The sequence below is a fragment of the Oryctolagus cuniculus genome, chromosome 6 (assembly GCF_964237555.1).
Source record: "Oryctolagus cuniculus chromosome 6, mOryCun1.1, whole genome shotgun sequence".
Taxonomy (NCBI): domain Eukaryota; kingdom Metazoa; phylum Chordata; class Mammalia; order Lagomorpha; family Leporidae; genus Oryctolagus; species Oryctolagus cuniculus.
Genome location: NC_091437.1, coordinates 86,333,354 through 86,353,857, shown reverse-complemented (window position 1 = coordinate 86,353,857; position 20,504 = coordinate 86,333,354). Strand labels below are relative to the sequence as shown.

General features: G+C 46.4%; 1 long non-coding RNA gene across 1 annotated transcript in view; it reads right to left on the bottom strand.

Moving 5' to 3' along the window:
* The window catches only part of LOC127490573 (uncharacterized), a 91,963-nt gene extending 74,135 nt beyond the window's left edge, over positions 1-17,828 (bottom strand). The window contains exon 1 of the long non-coding RNA XR_011389108.1: positions 17,355-17,828. This is a non-coding gene — a long non-coding RNA (uncharacterized lncRNA). The remainder of the gene's footprint in view (positions 1-17,354) is intronic.
* Positions 17,829-20,504: the final 2,676 nt, after the last annotated feature.

The following is a 20,504-nucleotide window of genomic DNA, read 5'->3' as shown; positions in this document are numbered from 1 at the left end:
CGAGAAGCCATTTGCCAGCAGCCTAGGTGACTCTGGACTGGCTGGCAAAGCAATTTGTTCACAAGGGCATTCATCTGTGTGCAGGCGGACTGTCATGGAGCCCAGATTTGGGAGAAATCATTGGAGCGCCTCTCCACTGCGCCTCCGGGTTTGCTAATAAGAATATGTCAAGTACACGACCAGCAGTAAACAGCAAACACACCACTGATAGAATGACCCCTGCTCTTTTGCTCATTATAGCCAAGCACTTGCCTCCTGCCCCAGCAAGGCTTAGATACCGTTCTAATAACTGGGTTTGGCCTGCATTTAAAGAACAAGAGCACAGGGTCTTCTGTGGCTAATTGATGTCTATGTGGTCAGGGGGCCGACTGCTACTCTATTAACATTTGTTCCTCCGAATGCGTATCTTTCCCCCAGTAATCTTTTCATTGTGCAGACCTTACCCAGATACATACATACATACATGCCTTGACCTCTGGAGCTACTCCTGAAGTTTTGTGTTGTTTCTTCCACTTTTATTTCCTGGGCTTCTTCTTTTTAATCTCCATTTTATTTTGTAGATACATATATATGATATCTATAATATAAATCAGCTGGTTTTTTTCTAATAGTTTCCATTTGTTTTTATTTTTTTTTTAATTTTTTTTTTATTTTTTGACAGGCAGAGTGGACAGTGAGAGAGAGAGAGACAGAGAGAAAAGTCTTCCTTTGCTGTTGGTTCACCCTCCAATGGCCACCGCAGCCGGCGCGCTGCGGCCGGTGTATCGCGCTGATCCGAAGGCAGGAGCCAGGTACTTATCCTGGTCTCCCATGAGGTGCAGGGCCCAAGCACTTGGGCCATCCTCCACTGCACTCCCGGGCCACAGCAGAGAGCTGGCCTGGAAGAGGAGCAACAGGGACAGAATCCGGTGCCCCGACCAGGACTAGAACCCAGTGTGCCGGCGCCGCAAGGTGGAGGATTAGCCTAGTGAGCCGCGGCTCCGGCCTGTTTTTATTTTTTGAAAGGCAAAGAGAGAGAGAGAGAGAGAGAGAGAGAGAGAGAGAGAGATCTCCCATCTACTGCTTCACTCCCTAATGCACACAAGAGCCAGGGCTGGCCCAGGCCAAAGCCAGGAGCCCAGGGCTCAATTCGGATCTCCCACGTGGATGATGGCAAGGACTCGAATACTTGAGCCATCACTTGCTGCCTCTCAGGATTCCCGTTAGCAGGAGGCTAGATCAGAAATGGAAGTGGAACTCAAATCAAGATACTCTGATATGGGGTATGCACATCCCCAGTGGTGCCTTAACCGCTGCACCAAATTATCACCCCAAATCAGCTGTCTTAAAATATAAAATATCTGGTCAAAGAGTAGAGTTTCAGTGTTCTTGAACACCATGGTGATGATAGTTAATCATAATGTATTGTATACCGGAAACCTGCTAAAAGGGTAGATCTTATGTGTTCTCACCACCCACACCAAAAAAAAAAAAAAAATTGATTAAAAATGCAAAACGATGGCTATGTTAATTAGCTTGGTTGTCATAATCATTACCCAATGTATACATAGACCAAAACACAACATTGTATGCCCTAACTACATACACCTTTTAATTGTCAGTTACACCTCCATAAAGCTGGAAATAGTTTTTAATGCCATCCCAAAGGAAATCTCAGCAAATGCAGAGTTCTGGCATCTCTGAAAGGGTTAAGCTGTTAAATGCACAAATAGAGCTCCTGTTACAGCAAAGACTGTTGCAAGGAGGAGACAACTGTAGGTCAGCCTGTCCTTTACATCGTCAAGAGCTTGAAAGGGGCTAATAAACCCAGCAGCCTATGGCAAAGGGAATTTATTTTACATTCCTAGTCATCATGTGCCATGTTTTTTAGAGGGGGAGAGCAAAGATAATTCAAAGAAAGTAATAAACAATGAAAACAGTATCTAATGATGCTTCCACCCCAAGTTAGCAGACCGTGTGCCGTTCTCTCTCCCTCTGCGGTGCATGTGGCATCTTTTTGTGACCAGTCACTTGGAAGTGGCTGCCTAAGAGGCTAGAAGGGGACAGGGGCAACGCCTAACCCCTGTGGTCCTTCTGGTGGGGTCAGTGGTGGGCACAGCACACAAATCGCTTGAGATAAGCAACTTCCAGGTGTGGACACACGTATGTCTGCACAGGCACCTCCTCCCCTGAGCTCTGAGTCAGCTCCTGGCTGGGAGTGATCACACAGCCGACAGCTCTCAGGTTGATTTCCAAGCCCAAGCAGAGGGCCAGGTCTCCTGGACTCCAAGGGGGAGGCTGGGCCTGCTCAGTTCCCAGCTTGCACTTGCTACATTTTACGTGGATGAGGTCACTGGGCTCCAGATGAGGTAACGGTGCAGGCTGCCCGGGAGCTGGAAGAGGTTACCATATGACCGTTCATGTAAACACAGCAAGGTCCCCAGGGCCACAGACAGCTGGGCTCCGCTGCTGGCTGCAGAGCTGCGGGCGCTGCAGGACTCCAGAAGCCTGCCGCTGCTCTTAAAGGAGCCAGAGCACTGCCTGAGCTCAGGTCACTCTGACATCAGACCTCAGCCTTAGCTGAAAGTTGTAGCCCTGTGGCCAGTGCACACAGGGGCATGGATGAGCACAGAACACCATCCACTGAAAGAGGACCTGTCCGAGACAGACAGCTCCCACTCTGCACTCACCTGACCGAGGTGGCCCGCCATTCCGACATATGGACACGTCTCCTAATAGTCTCTAATTTAGAAACATGGCTGGGAAACAAGCCCCCCCCCTTTTTTTTTTACATTTTTAATTTATTTAAAAGGCAGAGAGAAAGACAGAAGTCTCCCACCTGCTAGTTCACTCCCCAAATGCCCACAACAGCTGGGAGTTGTGAAGCCAGAAGTGCAGAACTCTACCTAAGTCTCCCCACGTGGATGGCAGGGACTCAAGTACTTGAGCCTTCAATTGCTGCCTCCCGGGGTGGCCATCAGCAGGAAGTCCGAATCAGGAGCAGAGCATGGACTCGAACCTCGGTGCTTCAGTAGGTGATACAGGCAATCCAAGCAGAGACGTAACCACTGTATTAAATGACTGCCCCCAGAAATAAAGCATTTTATAAAACCAGTAAGGGTGGGCCCTGTGGCCCAGAGTTAAGTCGCTGCCTGGAATGCCCACATCCTGTATCAGAGTGTTTGGGATTGAGTCCTGTCTACTCTGTAGTTCTGATACAGCTTCCTGCTAATAAACCTGGGAGGCAGCAGATATGGTTCAAGGACTTGGGTTCCTGCCATCTGTGTGGGAGACCTGGATGGGGTTCCTGGCTCCTGGCTTCTGCATTGCCCAGCCCAACGTGTTGCAGACATTTGAGAAGTAAACTGGCAGATGGAAGATCAATCCCTATCTCTCTCTCTTTCCTAATCTCTGTCACTATACCTTTCAAACAAAATATATTAATCTTAAAAATAAGTAGATAACCAATAAACATCAGGTTAGGTGACTGCAAACACTGGCAGAAACAGCTCTGTCCTCTCCCCAAGCACTGGCTTCATTCCAGGTTGACAGTAATGATAAGACACCATGGATCAGGAGATGCTTCCTGATAGCAGAGAGCCAGAAATGCACATGTTGGAATCAGGGAAAGACAGCAAAAGCCCTTGTACAAACGACCTGCAGTCTCTTCAAGGACTTACCTGTCCTGTCACAGAACTTGCATGGCCTAAGATTGCAAACATTAATAGTCCCTCTGGCCATGTCAACAGACCTTGACCTTCACACAGCTAAGTTTCCTAAGGTGAGGAAGTCACTGGAGCAAATCAAGGCAAACTTTCTTGTGAAAGTCAAAATAAAATGCAATGTGAATCTTTAAAAAGAAATGTACAACCAGACATATTCTAAACTACAGAACGACAGGTGCATCTATAGCGGCAGAGATGTGCTGCTCAGGTATTCCAGGGTCTCATGGTTCTCAAGGCTTGAACCTGCTTTCCAGGGTCAGATCAAGTTAATGAAATTCTTCATCTGTTTCATGCATTCCTCCTTTATGCCTTTTTAAAGGTCTTTTTTACTTACTTATCTTTATTTATTTGAAAGAGATAGATGATATATAGATATAGATTAAAAATAGAAATAGATACAGATAGGTAGACAGAGAAAAATCTTCCAGCCACTGGTTCACCCCCCAATTGCCCACAACAACCAAGACTAGGCCAGGCTGAAACCAGGAGCCAGGAATTCAATCCAGGTCCCCCACATGGGTGGCAGGGACCCAACGAATTGAGCTATCACTGCTATTTCCCAAGATGCAGATTAGCAGGAAGCTGGAGTAGGAAGCAGAGCCAGGATTCAAACCCAGGCTCTCACATGGGTTGTGGGCATCCCAAGTGTCATAGTAATCACTGTGCCAAATGCCACCCCTCATTCGTTTCTTTGTTCTGGAGCCCATCCATGTACCATAGAAACTGGGAATGTCGTAGGAAACCAGAAATTGACATGCAAGCTAGGAGAGCTGGTGCACCTGCAGACAACTCAAGATAACTGTGGAGGGGAAATGTGGGAGCTCCAAGCGCAGAGGGCATGGGAAGTTACCCTGAGAAGCTCACTAAATAAAGTAAGTTTATAAAAATGAAAAAGGCAGAGAGTTTTAAAAGTATTAAAGCACACCCAAGAATTTAAAATGTAAGTGCCTCCTCAAACCCTCACTTCTCAGAGCCACTACATAAGACAAGGAAATGATTGTACCTAGAGGGTCTCGTCCTCCTAGTTGCTCAGCTGTGTGCAGACTTGTATAGCATTCAGGGATTGATTTGTTTTGTTTGGAGGTTGGTTTCCTCCTCTCTCTCTCTCTCTTTTTTTTTTTTTTTTAAGATTTATTTGTGTGTTTGAAAGCTAGCATTACAGACAGGAGAGACAGACACAGAGAGAAGAGAGAAATCTTTCATCTGCTGGTTCACTACCCAGATGGCCACAACATCCCAGACTGGGCCAGGCTGAAGCCAGGAACCAGGAGCTTCTTCCAGGTCTCCCATATGGGTGACAAGGGCCCAAACACCTGGGCCATTTTCAGCTGCTTTTCCCAGGCCATTAGCACAAGCTGGTCAGAAAGTTCAGCAGCCAGACACAAACCTGTGCTCATTTGGGATGCTGGCTAATGCAGGTGACACGCTGGTCCCAACACCCAGGTTTATAACACTTAACTTTTGTAATTAGCTGGACAGACACACAGTCCATGAATTATGATGTTCAATTTTTAGTTGCTCAATTTCTCAGCTGTACGATGGTGTGAAAGCAACACACATTCAGTAGAATCTGTGTATGGAGTGCTGAATTTGGGTCCTCTCCCGGGCTTGTGCTGTATAGTCTGATCCTCTTTGGTAATGCTGGGTAGAAGCAGTGAGTACAGCGCCCAGTTAACCCCTCATTCATGAGGGGAACATCCTATGCTCCACAGTGTGCTGCGCTATGGAATACAGTGTGTGGTGGGTAAGGAGGAGTCAAAGCATTTATTTTTTAAGATTTATTTATTTATTTGAAAGAGTTACATTGGCGCCGCGGCTCAATAGGCTAATCCTCCACCTAGCGGCACCGGCACACCGGGTTCTAGTCCCGGTCGGGGCGCCAGATTCTGTCCCGGTTGCCCCTCTTCCAGGCCAGCTCTCTGCTGTGGCCCTGGAAGGCAGTGGAGGATGGCCCAAGTCCTTGGGCCCTGCACCCCATAGGAGACCAGGAGAAGCACCTGGTGCGGTGTGCCGGCCACAGCGCGCCAGCCGTGGCGGCCATTGGAGGGTGAACCAACGGCAAAAGGAAGACCTTTCTCTCTGTCTCTCTCTCACTATCCACTCTGCCTGTCAAAAAAAAAAAAAGAGTTACACAGAGAGAAGGGGGGTGGGGGGCGGTCTTCCATCCGATGTTTTATTCCCCAAGTGGCCTTAACAGCTAGAGCTAGGCCAATCTGAAGCCAGGAGCCAGGAGCTAATTCTGGGTCTCCCATGTGGGTGCAGGGTCCCAAGGACTTGGGCCATCCTCTACTGCTTTCCCAGGCCACAATAGAGAGCTGGATAGGAAGAGGAGCAGCTGGGTCTCAAATTGGCACCCATATGGGATGCCGGCACTTCAAGCCAGGGCGTTAACCCACTGCACCACAGCGCCTGCCCCAGAGCATTTTCCATTTATGACATTTTCAACTTATAGTGGATTTATCAAGATGTGACTTCATTGTAAGTCACGGAGCATATGAATTTATATTTGGGTTCCTTGCTTTGCAAATATAAATTAAATCAAACCTTATCTTCTGAAACCACATCTTTTAATTATCCCAGTGTTATTGCATAAATACTATCTCCTGGGGGCTGGCATTGTGGCATAGCTGGTACAGCTGCCACTTGCAATGCTGGCATCCCACACTGACACCAATTTGTGTCCCAGCTGCTCCACTTCTGATCCAGCTCCCTGCTAATGGCCTGAGAAAATCTATGGAAAATGGCATGAGTACTTGGTGACCCTGCCACCCATGGGGGAAACCTGGATGAAGCTCCTGGCTCCTGGCTTCAGCCTGGCCTAGCCCTGGTCATTGTGGGCATTTGGGGAATGAACTTATAAATGGAACACCTCTGTGTGTGTGTGTGTGTGTGTGTGTATCTTTCACTTTCAAATAAATAAATAATCTTTAAAAACAAATAAATAAATATCTAGAGCAGCACTGAGGAACATGGTTGCTCACAAAGAACAACTGCTTTCTGCTTAGCAGAAGAAGTGCGCCCATCCCGTGAAGATCTTGCAGTTCTCAGTCACGCAATGGGTGTCAGGTACTGACCTCTTTTCTTATTCAGGACGTTCCTTCCCAGGCCCCTCGGCTTCCCTGCCCTCATTTGGACCAATTGTTTTGCAAGACGGCTGCACAGCTGTCAGCCCAGGCTCCTGCCATTGTACTCCTAGAAGAGTCCCACTGCCTCTCAGATTCCCATTCTCCTTGTTCTTTGAGTCCTTTTTGTTTCCGTGTTGCTATTACTGTATCTCAGCCACACTAGCATGCTCTTTGACCTTGGAAAATACCAAAAACATTCCTCTCTCCTGCCTCAGATCTTTTCCTAACTTACTCCTTTATTTTGATCCAGTCAGGTTTAAATGTTGCCTCCTCACAGAGCAACCATCCCCATCCTATCCAAAGCAAGGGAATTAAAAAAAAAAAAAATACTAGCCATTCTCTATTAAAACAGCTTCTTTACTTCTCAATACAATACTCTCACTTCCTGATATTTTTCTGGTTTATTTGCTTATTTCTTTTTTCTGTCTCTATTTTTTTTAAAAATGCCAGGACCAAAAAAGGAAGGTTTTGTTTTTTTACTTTTTCATGCATGAATCCTAGCCCCTTAAAGTAGTGACAGGCACATCAAAGAAGCCAAATAAATATCAGGAAAAGAGCTCTACAAAGTCCACATTCATAGCACTAAGTCTTGTACAGATGGTCTTTGATTTATGATGGAGTAACAGCCCAATAAATGCATTGTAATTTTAAAATATCATAAACCAAAAATGCATGCACCATGGAGCTGCAGCATCCTATATCAGAGTGTAGATTCTAGTCCCAATTGCTCTGCTTCTGATCCCACTTCCTGCTAACATACCTGAGAAGGCAGAGATGATCCAAGTACTTGGGTTCCTGCGAACCTTGTAAGAGACCTGGATGGAGTTCCACGCTCTTGGCTTAAGCCTTACCCAGCCCCAGCCATTGTGGCCACTTGGGGAGTGAGCCACCAGATGGAAGATCTCTCTCTCTGTCTCTCTCCCCTTCTCTGTCACACTGCATTTCAAAATAAGCAAATCTTTAAAAACAATGTATGCAACACATCCAAGCTACCAAGCATCCCAGCTTAGCCAAACCCACCTTAGATGTGCTCACAGCAGTGTGTTAACCTACAGTTGGACAAAATCATCTTACACAAACCCTGTTTTACGATAAAGTGCTGTACATCACTCATAATTTATTGAATATTGCACTGAAAGTGAAAAAACAAAATGTTGTGTGGGTACATTTTTGAACTGCTGTGACATTGCAACACTTTAAGTCAAAACATTCTGGGGGTAGGCATAGGGGTGCACCAGGTTAAGCCACTACATATGATGATTATGTCCTATATCAAGCTGCCAGTCCAAGTTCCAGCTATTGTGCTTCCAATCTGGCTTCCTGCTAACGCACCTAGGAAGACAGTGGATGTTGGTTCAAGCACTTGGGTCCCTGCCACCCATATCCATGTGGTAGATCCGGATGGAGTTCCTGGCTCCTGCCTTCAGCCTAGTGCAGCCTGACTGCTCTTGGCGTTTGGAGAGTGAACCAGTAGATGAAAAAGTCATCTTGAGTGCACATGCTCTTGCTTTCACTCTCGCTCTGCCTTTCAAATTAAAAAATCTTTTTTTAAAGACTTGTTTATTTATTTGAAAGTCAGAGTTATACAGAGAGGAGAGGCAGAGAGAGAGAGAGAGAAAGAGATCTTCCATCTGCTGGTTCACTCCCCAGTTGGCTGTAAGGGCCGGAGCTATGCCGATCTGAAGCCAGGAGCCAGGAGCTTCCTTCCGGTCTCCCATGCAGGTGCAGGGGCCCAAGGACTTAGGCCATCTTCTACTGCTTTCCCCCAGGCTATAGCAGAGAGCTGGATCAGAAGTGAAGCAGCTGGGAATCAAACTGGCGCCCATATGGGATGCCGGCACTGCAAGCGGCAGCTTTACCCGCTACGCCACAGCGCAGGCCCCTAAATAAATCTTTTTTAAAAACCATCCTGGGAGCCAGTGCTGCGATTCAATAGGCTAATCCTCCACCTGCGGTGCCGGCACCCTGGGTTCTAGTCCCAGTCGGGACGCCGGATTCTGTCCCGGTTGCTCCTCTTCCAGACCAACTCTCTGCTGAGGCCCGGGAGTGCAGTGGAGGATGGCCCAAGTCCTTGAGCCCTGTACCCCATGGGAGACCAGGAGAAGCACCTGGCTCCTGGCTTCGGATCAGCGCGGTGCGCCGGCTGCAGTGCTCCGGCCGCAGAGGCCACTGGGGGGTGAACCAACGGAAAAGGAAGACCTTTGTCTCTGTCTCTCTTTCTCTCACTGTCCACTCTGCCTGACAATAAACAAACAAACAAACAAACAAACCATGGGGGGGGGGCAGCTCGGTGGCGCACTGGGTTAATCCTCCGCCTGCGGCGCCGGCATCCCATATGGATGCCGGTCCTCTTCCAGTCCAGCTCTCTGTTGTGGCCCAGGAAGGCGGTGGAGGATGACTCAAGTGCTTGGGCCCCTGCACCCACATGGGAGACCAGGAAGAAGTACCTGGTTCCTGGCTTCGGTTGGGTGTAGCTCCGGCTTTGGCAGCCATTGGAGGAGTGAACCAATGGAAGGAAGCCCTTTCTCTCTCTCTCTCTCTCTCTCTCTCTCTCTCTCACTGTCTGTAACTCTACCTGTCAAATAAAAAAAATTTTATAAAAACCATCCTGGGAACCAGCACTGTGGCACAGCTGGTTAAGCCATCATCTGTAGTGCCGGCATCCTATATGGGCATCTGTTCGATTCCTGGCTGCTCCATTTCCAATCCAGCTCCCAGCTTATGTGCCTGGGAAAGCAACAAAAGATGACACAAGTGCTTGGGCCCTTGCACTCATATGAGAGACCCAGATGAAGCTCTGGGCTACTGGCATTGGCCTGGCACAGTGCCAGCTGCTGAGGCCATTTAGGGAGTGCACTAGCAGAAGGAAGACCTTTTCTTCTGTCTGTCTGTCTGTCTCTCTCTCTCTCCAATTGTGCCCTTCAAATAAATAAATAAATCTTCAATAAAAAATTAAAAATCCATTCTAAGTTTGAGGACTGTCTGTTCTCCAATCTGTCATGAGAGGGAGAAACCAGAATTTTGGTAACTTGCTTTTGAAGTCCAGGCACTATGCTAGACTCTATGCTCTGTGCTCTACTCTGTGCTGTCAGAGGGAAGAGGAGCTGCAAACTGTCCTGACACAACGCCAGAAGACTAAAGGAGGCACTTGAGAAAATATATGTGCTTGTCATTTGGCACATTTTTTAGATTTTGTTCAAAATGTGTTAGATGGAGGACAGGGGGAAACTATCACTTTTGCCATTAGAAGAATAGAAGACTAGATATTTTGAAAATCCCTCCATTGAAAATCAATGAAATACTAAATAAATTGCAACATTAAAGAATTCAATAATTCTCAAGAGAATAAGGGAAAGTCCCAGAAACACAAAACAAAGTAAAAACAAAACAAAATCAGCCATGAGAAGAATAATAGAATGCTCAGGAAACAAACATGAACACCAGAGTTCCACAGCGGGGATGGCAAACCACACCTTAAAGGGCAAACACCTGCTTTTGTAAATAAAGTTTTATTGGCACATAGCCATGATGCTTTGTGCTACAACAGCAGAGTCAAGTGGCTACAACAGAGACCATATGGTCCACAGGCCTAAAACATCTATCTGAACCTTTAAGAAAACTTTTAATGGTTGTTCAGGGAAATGGAGTGTTCGGGTCTTACACAAAGAGGGGGGATGAACCTGAGACTCATGTAAAACTTGAACCTTCGAGGGAGCTCACTCTCTAGGGAAAGCATGGACTAGGGGAAAAACACCTGCTAGCAAAACAAGCCAGAGGGAAGTCTGCCTCCATCACAGCTCCAGGTGGGGAATATTATGATAATCGTAATAAAAATAAAAACAGCCGTGATGGTCTCCCCCGAGAAGTTGTAGCTGTGGGCCTGCTTTCATGTAAGCCTCACGTTCACATTTTCTCTGCTCAGCTAACCTTAAAATCCCAGACGGAGAAAATAAATTTCAGGCAAAGGGAGATGCAAATACTCTCCCTAGCAAAGCATTCTTTTCCCAGTCACATGAGGATTTCCACAGTTTAGGTTCAATTAAAAAAGTTTTTAAAGGGGCCGGCACGGTGGCACAGTAGGTTAATCCTCTGCCTGTGGCACCACCATCTCATGGGGCGCTGGTTCTAGTCCCAGCTGTTCCTCTTCCAATCCAGCTCTCTGCTATGGACTGGGAAAGCAGTAGAAGATGGCCCAAGTCCTTGGGCCCCTGCACCCACATGGGAGACCTGTACCCACGTGGCTCCTGGCTTCCGATTGGAGCAGCTCTGGCCATGGCGGCCAACTGGGGAGTGACCCAGTGGATGAAAGACCTCTCTCTCTCTCTCTCTCTCTCTCTCTCTCTCTCTCTCTCTCTCCCTGCCTCTGCCTCTGCCTCTCTGTAACTGTCTTTCAAGCAAATAAATAAGTCTTTAAGAAATAAATTAAATTGAAGGAATATGTTTGAAACGAGGAAAGAAATAAAAGATGATAGGAAAAATGACCAAAGAAAAGAGAACTATCAAAAATAACCAAACAGGTAGCTGTTTGACACAGCAGGTTAAGCTGACTGACACCTTATCCCTTATCCCATTTTGGAGTAACTGGTTCTAGTTCCAGCTCCTCCACTTCTGATCCAGCTTCCTGCTAATGCACACCCTGAGAGGCAGCAGATGATGACTCAAGTACTTGGGTCCCAGCTACCCACAATGGAGGACCTGGATTCAGTTCTGGGCCCCTGGCTTCAGCCTGGTCCAGCCCTGGCTATTGCAGGCATTAAGAGAATGAATAAATAGGTAGATGATCTCTTTGTATCTCTCCCTTTCTGATTTTCAAATAAGAAGTGAAAATAATTTTTAAAATAAATTATCGGCCAGCGCCATGGCTCAATAGGCTAATCCTCCACCTAGCGGCGCCGGCACACTGGGTTCTAGTCGGTCGGGGTGCCGGATTCTCTCCCGGTTGTCCCTCTTCCAGGCCAGCTCTCTGCTGTGGCCAGGGAGTGCAGTGGAGGATGGCCCAAGTCCTTGGGCCCTGCACCCCATGGGAGACCAGGAGAAGCACCTGGCTCCTGCCATCGGATCAGCGCGGTGTGCCGGCCGCAACGCACCAGCCGTGGCGGCCATTGGAGGGTGAACCAACGGCAAAAGGAAGACCTTTCTCTCTGTCTCTCTCTCTCTCACTATCCACTCTGCCTGTCAAAAAAAATTTATCAAACATATTTAAAATATCAAATAGAATTTATGGAAATAAAACTATATATATAATATAATATACAGATATATATGTAAATATATTAAACAATACATTCAAGAGGATTTCAAAAAATTCATGGAAAAGATAAGATTTTTTTTTACAAAATTTGAAATCCATTGATAGTTTTCTCATAATATGCTTTCCATGAACTTTTTGAATACTGCTCATTTACACATATCCATGTGTATAAATAGAAAGATTAGATGCTAAATGAAAAGAGCATATTAAACATGAATGAAGAAATTATTAGTGAACTGCAAATAGATCTGAAGAAAGCACTAGATGCAGTACAAAAAGATAAGAAAATAGAAAACAATGAGAGGAATGGAAGAACAAGAAGTTCTTACACACATAAGAGAGACTTTGAAGAGATAATGCTAAGAAAATTCTAGAACTAATGAAAAACATGATTCCTCAGAGACAGGAACCATAATGAATCCCAGGCAGGATAAGTTTTCAAAAAATAACCACACACTAAGCACAACACAGGAAATGGTAAAACACCAAAGCCAAAGGGAGAAATTTTAAAGCAATAAGGAAAAGACAGATCATCCACATGGGAGACCTGTACCCACATGGCTCCTGGCTTCCGACTGGAGCAGCTCTGGCCATTGTGGCCAACTGGGGAGTGAACCAGTGACTGTAGTCTGACAGCAGAAAATGACTGTAGTCTGACAGCAGACTTCCATCTGGAATAATGAAGTAATACGGCAGTGGAATTGTGCTGTCAAAGGCCGGAAGAAAGTTAACTGTCAATCTAGAATGTTGTCCTCATCAGAAATCTTACCTTTCCAAAATGCCGGGAACATTAAAACTTTTTGACATATCAAAAGTGGAGAAGATTTCCATTTGTAGAGCACTATGAAAGAAATACTGAAGCATGGGCATGTGAAATAAAGAACATGGTCTTCGCAGAGTGCTTTGGGAGAGAACCAGAAATGCTGGCAAACTGCTCAGGAAAATAGACAGGATTTTGCAGCACCAGAAGAGGAGACAAGAAATCTGGCAAAATAGAAACAGTTTGTCAAACAAAGGTCTACTGTGGTCTTTTTTATTGTGTTTTTGCAGTGTGGAATATATTGCAGATTCTTCCTTCTGATTTCCCACGATATCTTCAGTGGATATATATTGCTCTGAAGTATTTTGTGGAACTGAATCTATTTCCTGAGACAGGACTAAAAGCCAGATAAGATCTCAGTGTGTATTCAAGTACAGGGTTACACAGGTCCTTTATGTGGGTTACTGGTAGAGGACTGGACACTCTAGACTGTCCCTAGCTCTAGTGCCCACAGACAAAGGGTATGTGCAGCTTCCAATGGAAACTACTGGTATTATTTCCAGAGCGTACTTTCATAGCTTTTCTTTCTATACCACTTAACATAAGCAAAATGTTTACTCACCAGGTTGGAGTGTAGCTAGACTACATCTTAAAAGTAAAGTTTAGGGGCCAGTGCTGTGGTGCCACAGGTTAAAGCCCTGGCCTGAAGCGCCAGCATCCCATATGGGTGCCAGTTATAGTCCCGGCTGCTCCTCTTCCTATCCAGCTCTCTGCTGTGTGGTCTGGGATAGCAGTAGAAGATGACCTAAGTCCCTGGGTCCCTGCACCCACATGGAAGACCCAGAGGAGGCTCCTGGCTTCGGATTGGCGCAGCTCTGGCCGTTGCAGCCATCTGGGGAGTGAACCAGCGGACAGAAGACCTTTCTCTCTATCTCTACCTCTCTCTGTAACTCTTTCAAATAAATAAAATAAATCTTAAAAAAAAAAAGTAAAGTTTAGGGGCCAGCTCTGTGGTGTAGTGGGTAAAGCCGCTGCCTGCAGTGCTGGCATCCCATATGGTTGCCGGTTCAAGTTCCGACTACTCCATTTCCAATCCAGCTCTTTGCTATGACTAGGGAAAGCAGTAGAAGATGGCCCACAAGTCCTTAGGCCCCTGCACCCACATGGGAAGACCCAGAGGAAGCTCCTGGCTTTGGATTGGCGCAGCTCCGGCTGTTGCAGTCATCTGGGGAGTGAACCAGAAGATGAAAGACCTCTCTCTCTGCCTGTCCTTCTCTCTTTGTGTAACTCTGCTTTTCAAATAAATAAATAAATCTTTAAATTTAAAAAAAAAAGAAAAGAATTAAAGTTTAGTAGCACCTGCATTTCTACCAAGGAGAGTCCTTGGCAATGTTGATGACAGATTCCGTGCACAACCTTAGGAGGATAAGGGAAGCAGAAAAATAACAGTCACTGAGTACTCCTATGACCAGGCACCAGGCCCTGCTCTTTCCCCATACCATGCTATTTAACCCTCCCATTCAAGGTACAAAGAATCCTCAACTTACAACGGCTCAACTTAAATTTTTTTTATTTAACAGCCATTCTGTTTTCCAGTTTCAACATAGTATTCAAAGATTCATGTGAGATATTCAGCACTTTATTATAAAACAGGCTTTGTGTCAGATGATTTTGCTCAACCAAAGGCTCATGTAAGTGGTCTGAGCGTGTGAAGGTAGGACAGGCTAAGCTATAATGGTCAGAAAGTGAAGTGCACTAAATGAATGTTCAGCTTGCAATGGGTTTATATGAATGAGACACAAAGGAAAGGGGAGCAAAAGTGAAGTATGCTCTAGAAATTTGAGGATAAACCTGCTCCTCATCATTACATCACATTATTAACATATAACAGAAGAGATCAATGCTCTAAGAAGTTTTCTAACTAGAAACACCCTGACTATTGCCTAAATGAGAGGTGAACAAAGTGTGACCTCTACCCAATCCAGCCCACCATCTGTTTTTGTACAGGTGTGAGCTTAGATTGGTGTTCACATTCTTTAATGATTGAAAAAAATACATGAAGAATAGTTTGTGGCAAGTAAGAATTGTATGAAGTTCAATTTCAATATTTGCTGGAGTCTGAATGTGTATCCACCCCCTCCCCTAAAATTACCTGTTGAAAACCTAATCACTTCTGTGCTGACATTAGGAGGCAGGGCCTTTGGGAGGCGATTAGATCATGAGGGTGGAGCACTCATGAGTGGGCTTAATAGGAATGGGATTAGTAGCTTTATATCAAAGACACTGGAGACCTGCCTTGTCCCTTCCACCTAGGGAAGACACAACAAAATGAAGATGACCATCTACAAACTAGGAAGCCAGCTCTTACTAGATACCGAATCCACCAGTGCCTTTTGTTTTAAAATAGATTCATGGGACTAGCATTGTGGCCTAGCAGGTTAAGCTATATTGGCACCAATTTGAGTCCTGGCTGTTCCACTTCCATTCCAACTCCCTTCTAATGCATGGGGGAAAGTAGCAGAAGATACTCCAAGTTCCTGATCCCCTGCACCCTTATGGGAGACCCAGATGAAGCTCCTCACTCCCGGCTTTGGTCCAGCCCAGCCATTGTGACCATTTAGGGAATGAACCTGTGGACTTAAGATCTCTCTTTCTCTGTCTTTCCCTCTCTCTCTGTCACTCTGCTTTTGAAATAAATAAACAAAATAAATCTTTTTAAAAACTTCAGGGGCTGGGGCCGGCACTGTGGTGTAGCTGGTAAAGCCGCTGCCTGCAGTGCCGGTATCCCATATGGGCGCTGGTTCGAGTCCCAGATGCTCCACTTCCGATTCAGCTCTCTGCTATGGCCTGGGAAAGCAGTGGAAGATGGCCTAAGTCCTTGGGCCCCTGCACCTGTTTTTGAAGACCCAGAAGAAGCTCCTGGCTCCTGGCTCCTGGCTTCAGATCAGCGCAGCTCCAGCGCTTGCAGCCAATTGGGGAGTGAACCAGCAGATGGAAGACCTCTCCTTCTCTCTGTGTGTAACTCTGGCTTTCAAATAAATAAATAAATAAATAATCTTTTAAAAAAAATTCAGGGGCTGGCTCTGTGGCATAGCAGATAAAGCTGCCGCCTGCAGTGCTGGCATCACATATGGGCACCAGTTCAAGTTCCGGCTGCTCCACTTCCCATCCAGCTCTCTGCTATAGCCTGGGAAAGCAGTGGAGGATGACCCATGTCCTTGGGTTCTGCACCCAAGTGAGAGACCCAGAAGAAGCTCCTGGCTCCTGGCTTTAGATCAGCACAGCTCCGGATGCTGCAGCCATTTGGGGAGTGAACCAGCAGATGCAAGACCTCACTCACTCTCTCTCTCTCTGCCTCTGCCTGTCTGTAACTCTGCCTTTCAAATAATAAAATAAATAAATCTTAAAAAAAAAGAAATTAAAAGATAATGAGGGTTTTCTAAAAACTTTTTGAAGACTCTTTGTGTAGTCTAGGCTGCTTTTGCCCTGTAATGGCAGACGTAAGTCACTGTGACAGAAACAAGAGAGTAAGGCTTGAGGACACAGGTGCGACTGCGTTCCAATGGAGGGAGTGTCTGTGTGACAACAGGGTCCTAGCACCCACATCTGACACTCAGGCATATCTTCCCCTTCTCGTCCCTCCCCCAGGTCTGAGGTATGACAGGCTCCCATGGCTTCCCCATAGTTCACATGCCTGTTAGGAGGCCAACACCACAAAGCGACATATTTGCCTTGACCGTGACCACAGGCTCAGTGTGACTCCCACGGACTCAGCTGACTCAGCCCTGGTCAAGATGGTCAGTGTGCAGAAGACACTTGGTTCTGCCACAACATGAGTCATTCTAAATAACTAGAAAAGCTGATGAACTCCGCAGGAACCAAGTCCTCCTGTGCCGTGGACCAAGCCACAGAGGTCCCTGCTTCTGTCCTGCTCAAGGATAACAGAAGGCTCTGGCTAATTTGGCCCTCCCCAGGGCTCTGCAGCTTCTGTGACTGCCTGCTCTCCATCAGGGAGCCACGAATAACGCCCATCCTGAATATGTACTCTGGTATGCCTTTCTGTCCCGAGACAGCGTGGTCACCGGTGAAGCTGTTTTAAATCCTAGCTCACCCACCGGGCTCTGCAACCTTTGAGAAGTCACCTCCCTTCCCTGAATCATGATGTCCTCCTCTGCAAAATGAGGACAGCAAGGCCCTTCCATAGACAGTAGTGAGCATGGCTTCTGCAGTGCCACCCTTCTGCCCCACCCTCACTTGCTACTCCCCTCCTCACTGGATCTGCCCCTGTGCCTCCCTGCCTCTGCCTCTGTATTCCTCACCATGTTTGTGCTTCCCTCCACCTGGCCCAGCACGCATCCTTTACCTTCAGCTTCTGGGCAAAGTTTACAGCAAACACCCAGGCTCTCTTAGGAGACTTTTCCTGCATCGCAGAGATGCCCCTGCCTACCTCTTTCATAGCCTTTGCCTCAGTCCCTCAAAGTCACCTCCGCGCCTGCCTGCTTCGCCTGCTTTACCTGTTCACAGAGTCCTCCAAGGCAGGAAGCTGGATTCTTCATTCTCCATGTCCCCACTCTAATGCAGGGTGAGGGGGACGGGCTAGCGGAAGGTGCTCAGATTCGGCATTTCTGAGTCCTGCAAGTCGATGCCATGTGTCCCTTTCAGTGTCTCTGACTCTCCACATCTGATCCCTTGAAAATGAAAACTGCCCTTTTAGGGCACTCTGACACAAAGCATGGAGACTCTGTGTGTGCAGCTCCAGGCCCAAGATCACCAAGACTGCGGGGGCGGAGTGTCCATTCTGGAGCCCCTCATGTGCACGCACAGTCAGCCGCCTCTCCCGTACCAACAGTCCAGGAAAGACAATGCCCATCTGTTCCCAAGAGAGGGGAATGCTAAGCAGTTGCTGCTTCCTGGAGGACTGAGTATTCTCTGCTCTGACAACATGGGCAGCCTGAACAGAGTTTATTCAAAAACATCTTCCCCCCCCTAGTTTCAAATGAAGAGGCACAATGTCACCTCTGACGGGTGTGTGATAGTGATATTGGGAATAGGGAGGCTTCCCAAGAATATTTACTACTGCCACTTCCAAGGAGTATGCAAATTCAGACGTAAAAACCAGGGATGGGAGCATGGGGAAGAAGGTCGAGTGCAGACACACGCTTTCTTGGTGACCTGTAGGTGCAGTTTCCAGCTCCAATCAGTCTCAGGGTGCAGATGATTTCACATGTACGGTACAGACTTTTTTTTTTAGGTTGAATATCAGGCTAAGGAGAAAAACACTGCGGCCTTTTGTAAGGGCAAGTGTCTCCCTATGGAAATAATTGAAGGCCCCAATTGCTCAAGTCTTTCAAAAGAGACCGTACAAAGCACCCCTGAAACACAGGGGAATCAGTCTGTGTTCCCTGGGGAATTGGCTAGATGATCTAATAGGGCTTTGCCCTGAGTCTAATTTCCATGATTCATGTGTGACTTATTTAATTGTTATCATCTATTGTAGATATATAAAAGAATGCTTTTATTCCCCCCAAAATCTAAATTCAAATCATCCTTAATATCACCAAATTTCTACTCCCATCACCCTTCAGAACATTGACATATTAACTTTTTGACCTACCCTGAACCCTCCTGCTACCTCCCAGGATACAAAAAGTACATCTGCAGAGCAGCTGGGGATAATGGGGAGCCCCCACCCAGCGGAGTATTGGAAACAGGTTTGGGAGAACAAAGGGTTAAGTGAAATCCCCCAGGCATTCCAATCTGTTGCAGGCTGCTGATTCAGAAGCTGCCTGGGGCCTAGGTGTAACCACAGCTAGGAAAACACTGCCTAACTGCCCTATGCTCCCGGCAATCAGCATTTATCATCGTCACAAAACCACCTGTTACTGGGGAGAGATTTGAAAGAATCCTGAGCCATAATTAAGGCAATAATGAACAAAAACATATTGTGAATTGCTACCCAAACCCCAGGCAGATGTGTTATTGAACTGTGGGCTTGATCTGTGCTATTAATTTGGAACAAAAATAACAGACAACAAAACATATACCAAACCAACACCTTGCCTGCCCCAGGGTTTTGTTTCTTTTCAAGTCCTTGACAGTTGTGGTTAGTGAACTAAATGCAAGCAGAGCTGACATTTCTTGCAAACCGGAGTGTGTCTGATGATGCTTTAGAGCAGAGCAGCCAATCGGAATCAAACGGACCACCTAATGGCTGCAAATATCCATAAATGACAGTTGAAGGAGAAACAGACGCAGAAGCTAGTCAGGCGTGGGCCCTGCACTGCAACGGGCTCATCCCTTCTCCAGCTCTGTTTCAGTCGCAACAAAACAACCAACAGTGGCCCCACGAGATTCTAATCCAGCTCAACAACCCTACAACTTAGTGACCTCGCAGAGGTCATAAGCTTGTAACACAACACATTGACACCTGTTTGCGGTGATGCTGGTGGGGGTCAGCACAAGGAGCAAGTTGGCTGAGACACAGTTTGGGATGCCTTAGTCCACATCAGAGTGCCTGGATTCAAGCCAAGTTCTGCCTCCAGGCCCAGCTTCCTGCTAACGCACACCTTGGGAGGCTCAAGTCCTTAGGTCCGTGCCAGCCAAATAGGAGACCCACATTCACTTCCAGGCTCCTGGCTTCAACCTGGTGTAGCCCCAGCTGTTAGGGGCACTTGATTAGTAAAGTAGCAGATGGAAGATATCTCTCTCTCTCTCACTGCCTCTCAAATAAATTAAAAAATTTGTAAAACAAGACAAGCTTATTTGGGTGCAAAAATTTAAATCCATGCATAATTTTTTCATCCAAAGCATTTTCCATGAGCTTGTTAAAGTACACCTGTACAATTACATATAATACGTAATAGCTGAGAAAGATAATAAATGACTGTCACTGGTTTATGTTTTTATATGCTATACATCTTACCATTATTTTAGTGTAGTCCTCCAACTTATAAAAACTAAAATTTCCTGTAAAACAGTGTGCTGGGTTACACTGGTAGCTGCCTCACACATCTCGTGTTTACTGCATCTCTTGACTGTATCAAGAAGCCACGTCAAGTGTTGGCCCACACCATCTAGGTGAGTGTAAGCATAACCCATGAAGCTGGCACATAACAACATCTCCTGATGACACATTTCCCAGAACACGTTCCCAGCAGTAAGTGATGCCTGACCATAACGCTCTGAGCACTCAGACCCAGCTGGGACATACTTTGGGTGTTTTGCTGCGGGACATCAGGAGGGGCCTGCTTCTACCAGGAAGTTTCGTTCTGCTTGGCAATGATTGGTTTGGTTTTTGCTCTCATTGCGCATCCTTAAGCTCCTTCCAAATCTTCAGCGAGAAACATGCTCCTGAGAGGGTGAGGGGAAGGGCATGGGGGTGTGAACTGGAGAACAGAGGGGCAAAGCAATTTTGTGGCACGCGGGTGTTCGAAGCTTTGTATTCAACACTACTCTTAAAAGAATTCAGGATTCGGTTGACAGATCTATGCAAATGCGTGGAAAGTGGAGAAAGACAAGCTAGCATTTGTTTCAGAGGTTGAAAGCATCACTTGGATTTGCAGCAATCTTTAATCTATCTTTTACCACAAGGAAACACTGCGAAGACAAGAGCCCCAGATGTCATGGAACAAAACCTGCCAAGGTTCTGTTGGCATATATTTTAA